The sequence below is a fragment of the Vombatus ursinus genome, unplaced genomic scaffold (genome assembly GCF_900497805.2).
Source record: "Vombatus ursinus unplaced genomic scaffold, bare-nosed wombat genome assembly UNPS02014794.1, whole genome shotgun sequence".
NCBI classification, from domain to species: domain Eukaryota; kingdom Metazoa; phylum Chordata; class Mammalia; order Diprotodontia; family Vombatidae; genus Vombatus; species Vombatus ursinus.
In genome coordinates this window covers 12031684-12049470 of record NW_020954572.1, presented here as the reverse complement: position 1 = coordinate 12049470, position 17787 = coordinate 12031684, and positions in this window count along the sequence as shown.

The following is a 17787-nucleotide window of genomic DNA, read 5'->3' as shown; positions in this document are numbered from 1 at the left end:
CTTGCCTAGGGTCATACAATTAGTAAGTTCTGAGGTCAGATTTGAATTCAGGAAGATGAGTCTTCCTGACTCCAGTCCTGGCACTCTATTCACTGGGCCATTTAGTTGTCCTATCATTTTTTCATCCATTCCCCAATTAATGGTCATCCCCTCAGTCACCAATTTTTTTGCCAACACAAAAAAGAATTGTTGTACCTATGGATCCTTTTCATCCTTCTTTAATCTCTTTGAGGTGTAGACCTAGTAGTGATATCACTGGGTCAAAGGGTATGCATAGTTTAATAGTTTTGGGGCATAGTTCCAAACTACTTTCCAGAATGGTTGGACTAATCGAAGTTCCATCAACAGTGCATCAGTGTACCTTTTTCCTCATATCCCCTCCAGCATTTGTAATTTTCCTTATTTGTCATCTTAGCCAATCTGATTGGTATGAGTTGGTACCTCAAAGTTGTTTTAACTTGCATTTTTCTAATAATTAGTATTTTATAGAATTTTTCATATGGCTATTGATAGCTTTGATTTCTTCCTCTGAAAATTGACTATTCACACCCTTTGACCATGGCTCAAAGAACACTGTTCTTTTCTCCTTGCCACATTGCTTCATTACAGTTTTTTGATCATTTAAATAAAGTAGATATTTCTAATTGTTGAGAACAATCAAATATCCGTTTTTGGTGTATGATGAGTAAGGGAATGAATTGAAGAGGTTTGTTGACTTACGGAGCGAGAAGGGAATAAGAATTTACATAGTGTCTACTGTGTATCAGGTTTTATAAATATTATCTCTGATTTTCACAACAACCCTGTGGGGTATGTGCTGTTATTATCCTCATTTTACAGCTGAGACTTACGAAGATTCAGTATACAGATAATTCAATATTTATGTGGACTATTGCAGTTGGAGGACATTTACTGCAATCCAAAGTATTGTTATTGCTGATGTTTTTAATTGTTTAGACTTTTATGAGCTGTGCTCATGGCTTGACAAATCTTTATTAGATCCTTTTCGCTTTGGTTAGTTGTGTCTAGGATAATAGATTTAGAGCTGGAAAGGAAGTTTTAAGTCCAGTGGTGTCTCAGAGAGATTAAGTGAGTTGCCTCTGGTCATACAACTAGTATCTGAAACAGAATTTGAACTTGGGTCCTGCCTGATCTAGTACTGGGGAGTTCTCATGTGGAGTCTTCTTTCTTTTTTTTGGCCACTCATATACACTCCATTTTATTGGACGATTACCAAGAAAAAAAAAGCATCATTTGGCACAAGAATGCCAATTTATTATTTTTTTGGACACAAACACAAAATATCCCTGCGGGGGAATCACATTGCACAATTGAAACAATCAACATTTTATTGAAATACTAGACTACAGCACCACATACCCCCTTAATAGTTTAGAAAGTACTTTGCATTACTATTAGATATACACCTAAATCCATATTTAATAAAATACCATTTGAAATATTGCAAGTCTGACATGGATTCTACTGTTAGTCTTTCTACAGGGGGCCACATAGCATTAGTACAACTTAATAAGTAGGTCACATAAATCCTTTACTTCAGTGGGTTTCTTTCTTTTTCTCTTCTGCTTTGGCTTCTGCTGTTGATCCTCCCCCTCCCCTCCTTTCTTCTCCTTGTCTTTCTCTTTCCTCCGCTTCCTCCTTTCCCTTTTCTTCCATCCTTCTCCCTCCACCCCTTCTTCTTCTATTTCATTAACATAAGGAATACCAGTGTAGAACTTCCTATAAAAAAAGCAGATGATGTCTCTAAAATTCATAGTCTTAGACAAAGGTTCTTAACCTGGAAATTTGTGAACTTGAAAAAAAATTTTTTTGATAACTGTATTTTAGTACAATTGACTTCCTTTGTAAGCCAGTTACAAAAGAAGGCAATGGCATTATCTTTATTTTAGTGCATATTAAAGTGTGATTTTACGCATAATTCTGAGAAGGGGTTCATAGGCTTCATCAGATTGCCAAAGGGGTGCATGACACATAAAGGTTAAAAGCCCCTTTGACTGAGCAATCTAATTGAGGCATTGAGATATTAAGTGACTTGCCCAGGGTCACACAGCTAGTGAGTGTTATGTGTTGAACCTATTTTCTTGATTACAAGGCCAGCTCTTGTCTACTCTAACACATTGTCCCCTCTCAGTGCCTGCCTCTCACTGGATGCTACACCATAAATGTAAGCATTTTACAGATATCTCATTTGATAGCTATCTTGTCCCATTCAAAGTCTTCTCTTAGCTAAATATAAGCAATTTCTTTCAACCAATCCTTTTATGACGTGGTTTCAATTTCCCTAATCATCTTGGTCACCTTCCTAAGGAAAGTTTCTAGCTTGTCAATGTTTTTTCTAAAATATGGCAACTAAGTAGCTGGTACACCAGCTACTTTACCCCAATAGGCAGCTAGGTGGCACAGTGGAGAGAGTGACTGGCCTAGAGTCGGGAAGAATCATCTCCCTGAGTTCAAATCCTTAACTAGCTGTGTGACCCTGGGCAGATCACTTAACCCTGTTTGCCTCAGTTCCTTATCTGTAAAAAATGAGTAGAAGAAGAAAATGGCAAACCACTCTAGTGTCTTTGGCAAGAAAACCCCAAATGGGATCACAAAGGGTCAAAAGTGACTGAAATGACTTAACAACAAACAGTACTTTTTTCTCATCTTTTTCTTTCTTCAGTCGGTGCTTTGACAAGCTGCCCTCCACTCAAACCTGAGTCCAGATATGACCTCATAGAATAATCTTCTGTTTTCTTCTTTAAAGCAAAAGTTGTTTATATCTATTTTTTAAATAGGTAGATATAGGGAAAAGATACAGAAGGTTTGGAGTCAACTCCAGGAGGACAGAAGTACTAGATATATTCCTGCATGTAGATGATATCCACTACTAAAGAAACATGACCTCAGGCTGGCTTAAAGTGAGGAGAGGCAGTATCATGTCTTTTTTATTAAACAAACAAACAAAAACAAAACACCCTAAGACCAAAATATTGAAGCAGTTAAGCAAATATCCTCTTACCTAGGGAAGTAAATATTTATTCCAAGCAAATCAAGAACACTGATATAATTTATTGGACTACCTCTCTGTCTTTGGGAGGTAGGGTGGTTGGTGAAATAACATTTGTGGGCTGGCAGAATTTTGGTACTTATTTTCGGGGCTGTGTTAAAGCTCTAATCAGTTCTCTCTAGAGAAAGCAATAGCAGAGTGTTCCAGTTCTTAGAAACTAGATTATTTAACCACCATTCCTGAAGTTTTCCTGGGGAGAAATTTCACGTGTTCGGAATGATTAAAGCCATTTATGCTCTTCTGCTGCTGTTTAATGCTTACTGAGTACCCACAAACAGGGCTGGACTACCTACCCCAATTAGGTTGGGCAAATTCCCATCATGGCAGGCCATCAGGAAGAATACACACACTTTCTGGAAAAAGTATGGGTTATTCCATAGTTCACCAGGCAGAGGAGGCCCAGTTGCTGGAAGGGCTTGTTCAACAAAATATGCTAGACATTATTTTCAATTTATACACAACAGAGTCTGACTATGACACTGGGATCCCATTATACCCAATTATGAAATTAATTTCCTGGTAGGTCTTCATTTTCAGGGATCATTCAAAAGGGAAAAGAAAATTGCCTTTTGATTTTAAAGTTGTTATTTATCCAGAAATGAACTTAAAGTTTTTGTCATTATAGTTGTTGTTTTTTTGTAAAGTCAAAGTGAAGTTTTAGAAGGGGAAAACACATTTTCATATGTTTGAAAAATAGTCAAATTCAAGATTGAGTGAACCCTGCAGGAATAGATGTCAGAGATGTCTGGCTGTGAATTTTTCATGGGAATATTTTAGAAAATGCAAAGTTAAATGTGATCCTTTTTTCTTCTTCTTTAATTTTTTTTCAACTTAAGAGCATTTATTTTCTTTCCTTCCTCCTACAGTGTCCTGCCATGGTAGTAGTGGTGGGGGCATCAAGCGCTGTAACAAATATGCATGGGAAAACAAAACAATTTCCCATAGTGACCATATCCAAAAGTTTACATCTCATTCTGCACCCTGATTCTATCACCTCTCTGTTAGGAGGTGGGTAGCATTCTTCCTTATCAGTCCTCTAGAATTATGGCTAGTCATGGCATTCATAAGAGTTCTTTAGTCTTTCAAAATTGTTCATTTTTATAATATAGATATTACATCAAAAATTATTCTCATGGTCTGCTCACTTTACTTTGTATCAGTTCATACAAGTCTTCCCAGGTTTCTCGGAAACCATCCCTTTCAACATTTCTTTTGACACAGTAATATTCCATTACATACATACACCATAATTTGTTCAGCTAATTGGTGGATATTCCCTTAATTTTTAGTTCTTTGCCACTACAAAAAGAGTTGCTTTAAATATTTTTGTAAGCCTCTTTCCTCTTCCTTTGATAGTTTTGGGTAGAGATCTAGTATTAGTTATTAGTGGGTCAAAGGGTATATATGCACAATTTAGTGACTCTTGGGGCATAGTTCCAAACTGTTTTCCAGAAGGATTGACTCAATTCATCGCCACACCAACAGTGCAGTAATAAGCCTATTTCTCTGCAGCCCCTCCAACATTTGTCTCCTTCCTTCCTTCCCTCTCTCTCTTCTTTCTTTCTTTCCTTTCTCTCTTTCTTTCCTTTCCTCTTTCTTTCTCCTTTTTCCCTTTCTCTCTCTCTTTCTGTCTCTCTTCCTTTCTCCTTTCTCTCTTTCGTTCTCTCTTTCTCACTTTATGTGCTTCTTTGGAGATACTCTAATCTAATCCCTTCATTACACAGAAATAGAAACTGAGGCCCTTTTAAAGCCTATAGTTTGCTGAGCAGAACCAAGAGAATACTGTATACAGCAACAGCAATATTGTTTTAAGAATGACTTTTAGCAAATAAATTATTTTGTCTATTATAAATATCCAAATTAACTATAAAGGACATATGAAGAAAGATGTTATCTGCATCCAGAGAAAGAACTGATAAATAGAAGTATGTATAGAATCATTTTACATATATTTACCTGTTTGTGTCTGATGGTAGCCATCTCTAGGGCAGGGAAAAGGAAAAAAAAAAGAAAAACCATTTACATGATAATTTTGTTGTATATTTGAAAGGTTGTGCATTGTGGATTTGCAGTTGTATGTACATTCATTTTTTTATTATATTATGTTATAAAAATGCTTGTTTTATTCCATAAATTAAAAATAAAATTAAAAAATTGAAAAAAATTCTTCTTTCATTTTTTGAGCCTAGTTCTAGCCTCTGGGGTTAAAGTGAATAACTAAAACCCTTGCTCTTTGTGAAAACCTTTTAAACGCCTGAAGGCAGCTACCCTGTTATCCTTTAGTCTTCTCTCCTCCAAGTTAAACAACTCCTTTTTCTTCAAGCCTTTTTTTTTTTTTTTTTGGTGAGGTAATCAGGGTTGAATGACTTGCCCAGGATCTCACAGCTAGGAAGTATCAAGTATCTGAAGCCGGATTTGAACTCAGGTCCCAGGGCCCCGTGCTCTATCCACTATGCCACCTAGCCGCCCCTTAAGCCTTGCACAGTATGAATTCTATGACCATCCTGGAAACTCTTCAGTTTCTTAAAATGTTGTAACCAGAAGTAATCACAATAATTCCAGATGTAGTTTGACTAGGGCAGAGTAGAGTGGTACTACTATTACTTTTTATTTCCAGATGTATATCTGTTGGTACATTAGCTTTTTTGGCTGCCATATTGCACTCTTAACTCATAATGAACTCATAATTCATTAAAAGTCACAGAATTTTTTTCAGATTAATTTTCTTCTAGCCACTCCCCATTTTGTACTTATGAAGTTGATGTTTTTAGTCTAAGCATGTCTTTACATTTATCCCAATTAAATATTTCCTACTTTGCTTCAATCCAATATGCCAGCCCTTTATGATTTTTAAAATTTTCATTCTGTCATCCAGTATATAAGCCATCCCTCCAAGCTTTGTGTCATCTGCAAATTTGGTAGGTATTCTACCTATGCCTTTTTCGAAATCACTGGTAAAAATGTTTAGCAGCACAAAACCAAGGAGAGGTTCCAGAGACACTCCTTTGGAGACCTTTTTATAAGTTGACATTTAACTATTAATGATCACCTTTAGGGTCCCACTCTCTGGGTTCTGGATCCTCTGTTTGTGCTGTTGTCTAGCTCATGTCTTTCCATCTTTTCCACAAGAATAGTATGAGAAACTGTGTCACATAGTAACATATCTACAAAGGTCCATGAACAAATCATTTTGGGAGTTCCTTCCAATGATTCGGATCATAATCCATTCATGCCTGTCCATCTTGTGTAACTTTCGTCCATGTCAGTCCAAAAGTTGTCACAAAGGGTCCATGCTTCCCTTTGGTGTGAAGATGGTAGTCAGATTAGTAACCCTGTCAAAATAAAGGAAATAGTTTAATTGATCACAAACTGTTCTTGATGAAGTCAAGTCTTTTGTAGAAGTTCATTAACCATCTCTTTAATAATACATTCTAGAATCTCGTCAGGAATGGAAATCAAGCTCATTGTCCTATGATTTTCAGACCATATTTTCCCTCATTTTGAAATTGATACATTTGTCCTTCTCTAATTCCATGACACCTCTCTTGTTCTCCATAATCTTTGAAAGATCACTTATAGGGGCTCAGTACCCCTATATACTACTTCTTCCAGTAGCATGGTCTGTAATTCAACTGGTCCAGGAGAGGTGAACTAATGAAAGGCAACCAAGTGCTTTCTTACTCTAATACTTTTCAAACTTATGGGAGGAAAGGATGAGAGCAATTCTCTTACTAGCTTCATACCTATCTTGGGTATCAACTCTTTTTTAGCCATATTTGTTCTTGTCATTTCCAATATCCTTTCTTTGATCTTCCTCTTTTCTACTACTACAAAACCAGAACCTTTTTCTTATTTCTAGCTTTCCTATCCAGCCCTGGCTTATTCTAACATTATTCTTAAAACACTGTGCTGTGCTTTTGTATTTATCTTTTGTAATCTGCCCCTGCTTCTATCTTCTTTACATGAATTTCACAAATTTGAATTGGTTGGTGGTTCCCCGTGAATTCCCATTGATGTGGTTTAGGGGTTCAGGGGTCCTGGGACCCCAAAATCACAACACACGGGTCCTGTCCGAAAGAATTCGACTCAAGCCTTCTTTCAGTCAAAGACAAGGTTTATTAGAACATCTGTCATATTGGGCAGACTCTTAAGGAGTCTGAACATTAGTAAGCTATTGTCTAGATTTTAAGAAACTAAGCAGTGGCTAGATTATAAAAATGTAAGCATCTTAACGGAGACAAGGTGGACCTTATATACAGAAAGACTGTGGGAGGGACCTAGGAGTGGCCAATAAACTGGGCTGAACAGTACTCCTGGGACCTGGACCTCATGGCCAAGGGAGAATGGAGCCTAGCTAGGATTCAGGGTGGGAAGACAAAGGAAGGCCAGGCTAGGTGAGATTGGGTGTAGCCACAATGAAAGGCCAGTTGATGGGATTATAGCCTCAGGCGAATGCCAGAGATTTGGCCAAGTGGGAAAGTCCAGGGTTTTTCCTTTCTGGGGTCTAGATCCCAGCCCCATCACCATCAGTCTCTGTCAATAACTTCCCTTTATCTTACTTAATACAATTATTTCTTTGAATGTCTTCAGAGTTTCATTTTTGATTGCTCCCCATGCTTCCTTGGTTGACTTCCTCTATAAGACTGTATTAATGAAACTTTAAGCTTAAAGATTTAATTTCAAAAGTAGCTTTTATTTTTTTAAAAAATATTTCCATTAGGAACTTAAATGAACAAAAACATAAAGGGGAAACTATAAAAGTATATTTAGAACTATTTATAATAAAATAAAATTTCACTAACAAATAATACAGTACATTGAATTGGTTGGTATTCCATTTATTTTCCCTTTTAAGCTTTTTATTCATTTACATTTACTATATAAAGTATTTGTGTTTTGTTGAAGTCAACATATTGTGACTTAAATCTGCTTTCTTTATTCTCATCTATGTATTTTATGCAACTTTCCATATTCCTTTATAATATATTTGCTATTTTAATTGTATAATAATATTCCATTATATTGATGCATCACAATTTGTTCAGCTAAAAAGTAATTTTCCATAAGCATGCTAGCATAATTATGTTCCTAAACTTTTACATAATGGACCAGACACTGTTCAGTGAGGAAGTTACCTCCAGAAGTTTGGCCCTTTAGGGGAGACATAAGATATTTTAGACTATGGGCAGCAGGAATTCATTGTTTACTCCCTGAAGATCTGAAAAAGTTCATAGCCTTGAAAACAGAGTTGCAGATTATCTGATTGGATTTGGTTCATTGCTTATACAACTAAAAACATATCCTCTGGGTCCTTAGGATGTTGTATTTTTTTTAAGATGCAATTTCATTTAAAAGCAAATTTCAAGTGAAAAAAGTCTCAGTTGCTACAATATTTGATCACAGAATTCATTAAAAAGTATAATAATACATGTAATATGGTCCTCACAACAATCATCTGAGGTAGGTGCTATCGTTAATCCTCATTTTGTGGGGATTTCACCTCACTCCCACCCCCTCATTTTGCAGAGAAGAAAATTGAGTCCCAGAGTAGTTAATTATAAGTGACAGAAACAGGACTTGAACCTAAGTCTTCCAACACAAAAGTCAGTGTTCCTTCCACCAAAACAAACAGAAGCTCAAGATTAGTCACTATCTTAGAGAAAAGGATAAGGTTGGGGACTAATAATTGTCATTTTACTGATGTCAGAAACTCCTACACGAGGAATCTCCCAGTGCAGGTCAGCACCTTCTCTTTAGTTTAGTCTTAGAGAATTGTCTAGAGCACTGAGAGGTGAAATAATATTCCCAGGGTCATACCATTAGGAGTTAACTCATCCTCTTGAACTTGAGTTCAGCTTAAACTCATCTTCTTGGCTTGAGTTCAGTCCTTCATCCGTTACACCAATGGTTCTCAAAGTGTAGTCCAGAGTTCCCTGGAATCTCCAAGATTCTTTCAGAGGGTCCTCGAGGTCAAAACTATTTTCATAATAATTCCAAGATGTTTTAATTTCTAATATAGTACATTTAAATACATGTAACTTATATAAACAAAAGTTCTTTGGAGTCTTTAATGATATTTAAAAGGGCAAAGAGGTCCTAAGACCTCTGTAAGAGGACCACGCTCCCCCAATGGAAAGAGTCCTTTGTCTGGAAGTCAGAAGACCTGGGTTCTATAGTCTCAGTATTATAATCTTAATTGCTGTAGGACTTTGGATAACTTCCTATGTTAAATTATCTGGGCCTCAATTTTTATCTGTGTGAAATGAAGGGACTAGACTAGATTATCTCCAAAGTTGCTTCTAGCTCTGGTGTTTTTTGATTCTGGCTCATCTACCAACAGCCAATCATAATTTATAGCACTTTAGACATCAAAAGTCTAAGATAATATAGTTGTCTCCTAATATCATTGTTATGCATATATGACTTTGAATTTATTTTAAAGCATTTCAACAGGTGGAATAATAATTTGCACTGCCATGCAATATGTATTTCTTGACCTTTGTTTCATTTAAAATTTGTAGCATAAACTCAACTATGTCCTTTTTTTTCAGTCTAAATATATTCTTCAATTAGCTGACGTAGCATTTCAACACAAGGTGGTTGCAAGTTAACATTTTTAGATGCATTATTAAGTCTTTAGGTGATGGAACACCACTAATAAATTATGACTATGCTTACCTGCTTACCTGTAGTACCTAAGCCCTAGGGGTTGACAAATGGCTTTCCTTCCTCAAATGCTATTTTCTTCTCCTATGAGTAATTAACACATTCTGTCACTTAGCAATTCTTATTACCTGTTTGTCAATCTAGTACCTAAGGATCCTATCACAGGTAGGCACCCCTCTCTGAATTCTCTCCCAGATTCAAGGAATGGATATTTATGGATGTGGATGAGGATCTACTTAAAATCATAGAGGCAGTGTGACATAATGAATAGTGTAATGGACTTGGAGTCAGAGAAATGTGGGTTAAAATAACTCCTCTGACTTTTACCAGTTCTTATCTTTTGTCATTGTTGAGTCATTTCAATCACAATCTTTGTGACCCCATTTTGAGGTTTTCTTGGAAAAGATATTTGAGTGGTTTACCGTTTCCTTCTCTAGCTCATTTTAGAGATGAGGAAACTGAGGCAAACAGGGTTAAGTGACTTCCCCAGGGTCACCCAGTTAATGTGTATCTGAGCTCAGATTTGAGCTCATGAAGATGAATCTTTCTGATTCCCAGTCCAGTGCTCTGTCCACTTCACCACCTAGCTGCTCTATTAGCTCTTTATTTCTCAACAATTCAGTTTCTTTCTCTGAAAAATGAGGATAAGGAATATTTCTAATGCCTGTAGTACTTATCTCATAAGATAATTGTGAGGTCTAATGAGATAACATTAGTAAACCACTTTTCAAAACAAAGTGCTACATAAATGTCTATTGTTATAGACATTTGTTATTATTTTGCTATTGTTGTATACATTTATTATATTGTTATTGTTATTCATATGGGTCATAAGCCCTTACTTGTGTATTTCTTTTACCAGTTAACTAGAGGATACATTAGTTCAAATGAAGATATTAAATTAAACACACAGCAAGAAAAATGACAAGAAAGATTTTCTTCATAATGCAATGTTATACTTTACCATAGGTTACCCTGCTACTTCTAGGGAAGGGACACATCTAGGACATATGTTTCAAGAACATGTGCATTAGCAGGGCAAATTATGTTGCCATGAGTCAGAGGCACTAATGTGCTCCAGTGATAGCATGGTGCAAACTGCTTTCTCTGGTGAGCTGGGTTCCTCTGCTTCCTTCTTCTCTCTGCTCTGCTGAGCTCTCTAGCATGTCTGCAGATTTTATTGCTCTTCCTGGTCTTTGGGTCCTATAGGATCTCAAGGGGAGGGGTGTGTCAAATCTTCAGTTTGATGGTCCCAGGGATGATCTTGAGCTCTTTTTGTGATTCCAACCCTCCAGCCACCTGCACTCAGCCAATAAGTCAAAGAGGCCCTTAGGCATTTTAAAATCTGTCTTTTGAGTTGCTTTTCTCCTGCTACACCTTAAACTAAAAAAAAAAAAAATTTTTTTCTGCATTATGCTCTGAAATTCCCTTTAACTCACTTCATGACCCTGGATATATTAGCTTAAGGGTTACCCCAAGCGATTCATTTATTTAAACTACGGTGGTGCTAGCTAGAACTGAGACAAAAGAACTTCTTTCAACTCCATCATGCCTTTGGTAGTCATGCAAAGCAGTCCAGAAAAACTGAAAAAGGCCGGGTGGTGAGTGCTGGATACTTTATTTTTTACTAGTATTACCTTTTTTAGGTGTCGCTGCCAGCAATAAAATTACTTGTTTGCTCACAAGTAGTGCCTTTCTCTTTTTTAATAGTCACAGTTATAATTCTTAACAATTACTCATAATGGCTCAAATTATATAGTTCCTTAAAGGTTAAAAAGTACTTACCTTGCAATAATTCTTTGAGGTAGATAGTACCCATATTATTATTCTCATTTTACAAATTAAGAAATTGAAGCTCAGCTCTCAGGGGTGAGTGACTTGCCTAGGGTGGCACATTTCCACGCTGGGATTCAAACCTACATCTTTGGACCCTTCTGGATACACCATGCTGCTTCTCTCATTGTGCTTACGAAGCCCATGAGGAACGTTGTGGTGGAAAGCACTAACAACCAGGGGCAAAAGAAGGGTCTCGTGCATGAGGCAGCACCAAAGCTGAGCTTTAAGGGTGCTAAGGATTATCAGAGATGAAAGTGAGGAGAGCAAGTAAGAAACAAAAGAGGAAGATGGAATGTTATGGACTGGGAGCAGCAAGTAGACCTGTTTGGATGGAACACAGAATGTATAAAGAGGAATAAAATGAAATCAGTTTGGAAAGGTGGGTTAGAGCCTTATTATGATGAGTTAATGGCATTTATCAAAAGGCAGTAGGGAGCCATTGAACCTTCTTGAGAAAGGGAGTGATACAGTCAGACATGAGTTTTAGGAGTATCAGTTTGGGGCAGCTAGGTGGCACAGTGAATAGAGCACTGGCCCTGAAGTCAGGAGGACCTGAGTTCAAATCTGGCCTCAGACCAAACACTTAACGCATACTAGCTGTGTGGCCTTGAGCAAGTCACTTAACCCCAACTGCCTCACTAAAAAAAACAAAAAACAAAAAAAGAGTATCAATTTGCCATCTGTGTAGAAGATGGAATGGAGAGGGGAAAAGACTGAAAGCAAGAAGGCCACATAAGAGTTATTACAATATATTAATAAAAATAAGTACTTTAGAAATAGGTTATCTAAATCTGATGGTTTTTCTGTTTCTGGCCTTTTGGTGAAGCAATTGGGGTCAAGTGACTTGCCCACAGTCGTGCAGCTAGTATGTGTCATGTGTCTGAGGTCAGATTTGAACTCAGGTACTCCTGACTCCAAGGCTGGAGCTCTATCCACTTTGCCACCTAGCTGCCTCTAAATTTGATGTATTTAATGTACCCAATCACCTTTTAACTCTATTCTCCATTTTTCATATTAAACTGCAAAAAGCACTAATAGCATTTCTCTAGTATATTTCTTAGAACTAAGAAAATCTGTGAAATTAATTCCCCTAGAATTAAGCTAAATTAAGTTGTTCAGTATCTTCAGATACAAATTTAAAAGTTGAAATGAATGCAGTTTAGCTTCTTGGCTACGTCTTCACACTAAAGAAGATTGCTTAATAGGAATGCTGTGCCAAAAATGTTTAACATAAGAAAGAAATTTATTCCATCCTTAATGTCACAATCATCTGAGACCTATTGGAAAAGAAAATAATTTTCATTGGATGGCAGAAGAAGAAAAGCCCAACTTACAAATTAGGCTATTTAAGATTTTAAGAGGTCTACAAATCTGAATGGATATAAGACCTATAATACGAGAAAAGCCAATTCAGAATAGGAGTAATCCTAAGAGTAAGTTAATGTGATTGTTTTCTCAGCCAGCATCATCTTGGGAGGTAGAAACTAGCCTAGCATACACCATAGGGGAAAAGGGGGGAAAGTAACAAGAGTACATTTCTGAACAAGCTAAAAAGATTAAGCTTAAGACATAACAATTGAAACCTATGGTAGGTGGCAAGCATTGTCAATTCTAATTACGCTATTAGGCGATTTTTCAGGTAATTTTTTTCAGGGTATGAATGTACTTTGTATATGTGGGGTAGGTATTGTTTATGTCTTTGTTTGTTTGTTTTGGCAATCAGGGTTAAGTGACTTGCCCAGGGTCACACAGCTAGTAAGTGTCAAGTGTCTGGTCTGAGAGCAGATTTGAACTCAGGTCTCCTGATTCCAGGGCCGGTGCTCTATCTACTGGGCCACCTAGCTGCCACTAGTTTATATGTTTTTTGAGAAATGTCTCAGACTCAAAAACTCAGATGAATTTGTAATCTCATTCATTCTGGAGATCATTCCAATGATGCAGATTTCACCCCATCAATGTTTGCCCATTCTGCCCTTTTCTTGTCCTTGGCCTCCCAAAAATTTGCCGCAGTGCATCCATCCAATGTGCTGGAGGCTTTCTTTGATTTCGTTGTATATAGGATTACACTTAGTTTGCTGGGTAGGTTATCCTTTCTTGCAAGCCCAGATCCTTTGCATTCTAGAATATCATATTTCAAGCTGTTCACCTCTTTATAGCTGTGGCTGCTAAATCATCTGTGTTCCTGCCTGTTTCTCTTTGACATTTGAATTCTTTCTTTCTGACTGCTTGCAATATTTTTTTCCTTGACCTGGGAGTTCTAGATTTTGGCTATAATATTCCTGGGATTTTCCATTTTGGGTTCTCAGGAGGTAACCAGTGGATTCACTTAATTTCTACTTTGTCCTATGGGTCTAAGATATCTGGACATTTTTCTTTTGTGATTTCTTGAAACATACTATCTATGTTCTCTTTTTTCATGACTTTCAGGTAGACCAGTGATTTTTTTTTTGGTGGGGCAATTGGGGTTAAGTGACTTGCCCAGGGTTGCAGTAAGTATCAAGTATCTGGTTTGAGACTAGATTTGGACTCAGGTCCTCCTGACTCCAGGACCAGTGCTCTGAGCCATCTAGCTGCCCCTAGATCAATGATTCTTAAACTGTCTCTCCTTGACTTTTTTTTTTAGATCAGTTGTTTTTCCTATGAGATATTTAAAATTTTCTTCTATTTCTTTTAGTCCTTTGATTTTGTTTTTATTATTTCTTGATATCTCATGGAGTCATTAGCTTCCATTTGGTCAATTCAAATTTTCAATGACATATTTTTTTCAGTTAGGCTTTGTATCTCTTTTTCTAAGCTGTTAATTTTCTTTTCATTCTTTTTTTCTTAGCTCTTGCTTCTTTTTCTATTTTTTCCTCTATCATGCTCATTTTAAAAATAATTTTTTAGCTCTTTTTAAAAACTCTTCCTTTAATTCTTCTAGGAATTCTCACTGGATGTGTGTCCAAGCTGCATTTCTCTTTGAGGCTTTACTTGTAGAGAGTTTAAAGTCATTGTCTTCATCTGTGTTTGTGCCTTGAGCTATCCTGTTAACATAATAGCCCTTAGTCATGGAATTCTTTCTTTCTTTGCTCATTCTTTCAGCCTACTTCTTGACTTTTGACTTTATATTAGTACTGAGCTCTATGCAATTTAGGAGTGGGAAATATCTGACCTGAACTTTTGTCCTTTTACATATTTCTTTACATCTTTTGTCAGCTCAGGTGAAGTCTGTTCACTGCCCTCCTTGTCTGAGCTCTAAATTCCTGACCCAAATTTGAGTCTGTCCTTGGTTGGGAGTTTCAGACACAGCTATTAGCTTGCTGAGAGGCTCTGCAGGTTTGGAGTAGCTGAACTGCTGGCTTTCCTTTGGTCTGGGACTCCTCCTTGGTTATTACCCTGCAGGATTACACGCTGGGCTAAAGGCTAGAACTGAGAAACTGCTCTGCTCGTGGGATCAGAACCACAAAGCTACATTTCTGAAACGCGTACCTTGATCAGTTCATAGCCATGGCTCACACTTATAACCACTCCTTTTGTTCTGGATCTGTGAACTGGAACTGGGTAAAGGGGAACAGAGCTGACAGGTGGTATCCATTTCTATACCCTACGCTTGTTTAGGGATCTTCTGGGATCCCAGTGCTTCCTGCTCTGGTGCCCTGTCTCAGTCCCCTTTCAGAACCTGTCTATGCTAGTGCTCCATATTGCTTACCTTGCTTTTGGCTAGACCCCAGCCTTACTCTCTGAAGACCTCTCTATCTGTCTCCCTAAGTTTCCCTTGGCTGAAAAAAAACAACTCATGGTGACTTTTTCTTGCATTTCCCAATCAGAATTCAGTCTGATACATTTTCTAGATCACTGTGGAGAAGAAAGTGTCATCTTGACTCCTCTTTTTTTTTTTATTTCTTTGTACTAGTAGAATAGTCTCTCTGTCTATCTGTCATCCTTTGCTCCTGTCATGTGATCAGCTCACCCATCTTCACTTTCTCTCTTATAATTCCTTGAAGATATCCTTTGCTCCTGTTCTTTCTCAAAGTGCAGTGTTGGGTCTATATTGTAGCCTTCTCATACCTATCATGTGCTTCTCTATTATCTTATGTCTGATATTCATCTTTAGTTCTGAGTAGGCAGTAGTGTTCCACATCTTACATCTCAGTAAAATGTTGGTACTGGAAAGATAAAAGAAAGACAATAATTTTTTGAAATAAAAAAATCGAAATTAAAAAGAAAAGAAAAGAAAAGAAAATCAGACCTTTCTTTCCATGGGATGCTCAAAGTCAATAAAAGAGTTTTGCTATTTCCTGAAGGTAATCTAGCACACTTTTTTCTCCTTTTCGGCTGTGGGATCCCCTCTTCGTTACATGCAGATATATATGCTAAATAAGCTCTATAGGGTGTCTATCCAAATACAGGTTGAAATCTGGGTGATAGACATTCTTAAGAGACTTAGTTTTCCTATGTGATTGGACAGACCAATTTCCTTTGAGTGATTATATTTAGCAAAAGTAAAGGGCCATTTAAGGAGCAGAATGCTATGGAGTGTTTTCTTGTAATTTGCGCTGGAAAAACTGAGACACTAACAATCAGTTTAAGACTAAAAGAACAATTATCATGTGAATCTGGTCCAACCCAACCCATCTCTGCATAGGACGGCTAAAGTTCTAGTTTCTGTTTATTCCACTTAGTCATGCCTCTACCTTTCACCTCAGACTTGTCTATTTTGGTCTGTTTTGTAATAGACAAGATGATCATTTCCGTGTACCCAATGATGTCTGTGTTCCTGGGACTACTAATAGCTCAGTTTGAATAACTCTGGACTATGGAGTGCACTTCATGTGTTATTCTACTTGACAGATTTGTATTTTCTTCTATTTGTTGTTATTCATTTACTTGTCTCCTCAGTCATTTTCACAGGCTTTTTTTTTTTTCTTCAGACTGGTGTTGACACTTTTAGCTCATTCCAGTGATGATTAATTAAAAAAAGCTGAACTTAGACACCTCAAGTAGTTTACAAAACATGTTGTTTAATAGATGGATTGATGGCAGGGAATCATCTTTAAATGTCGTACATTTTAGATGTAGCCAAAAACTACTGAATAGCTGGAAATGCCAAATAAATAATGATTTTTCCTAGATATAACACATTAAGCAGTGTCTAATTATTTACTCTGCAGAGATATAGTCGCCCTTTTAGGCCACTAGTAGTCCATGTAGAATGAGAGGATTTTAGAGGTAGAAGGGACATTAGAAGTCCCCTAGTTCAATCTCCTCATTTTACATGTAAGGAAACTGGGACCCAAAGAGCTGACTTGTTTTCACATACCTAGTAAGTTCACATAAACCAGAAGCAGGACTGGAACTCAGGTTCTTTGACTTTTACTCTTGGACTCTTTTGCCTTCACCATGTGGCTCCAGGTTCTGGGAAGATATGGACTAGCTTCACTTTGGGGGATGGCTCCCATATGAGCACCCAAGGTAACAAATACTTGTACTTATACTGATATTCATAACAATACTTCTACTTTAGTATAGGGCAGCCTTTATTTCACCCCATAGAGGAAATTTACAGAAGACAATGGAATTATGGGATCCAATAAACAAAGCATAAAAGACTAAGAATGGCCAATAAATAATTGAACTTGGGCTTGGTAAAGAGATAGTCCCCTAGTATTCCACTGAGTCCTGCTTTTCTCTCAGGCAAATATACAGGTCTTCAGCCTTATTGTACTACTGTAAAGGCTTGGCTTCCCCCGGAAGGAAAAATGACCTTGGTGATGCCAAAGAGGCAACCTCATTCCCATTGACCTTACATTGTCTGAATATTGTGTTGTATAATAGAAGGTAAAGTTCAGGTTTCTTACTCCACCATGTAGTAACTTAGTCTCTTATTGATCTTTTAGCTCCAGGGGCATGTGAAAGATCCTCTTCTCCCCAAAAGGCTGTTGCTGCCCAGGAGCTGTTCCTTTTCTTGCTAGAAGCTAGATTCCAGAACTCTCCAAAAATTTGACATTGTCCAGGATTTCCTTGCTGTCTATTCAGAAATCTGGGATCCAATGACTTGGCATCCAGGAACTCTCACCACATGGATGAAAGCACTTGTGACTCTCATGCGCTTCTGCCCTACAAAGGCCATTGGTAGGGAGAGGCTATATGCTGTCAATCCACCCTTTAACCTGTGGATGGCAGGAGCCGGACAAAGCAGGCTAGAGAGAGGAGAATCAGGAATAAATGGAAGTTTA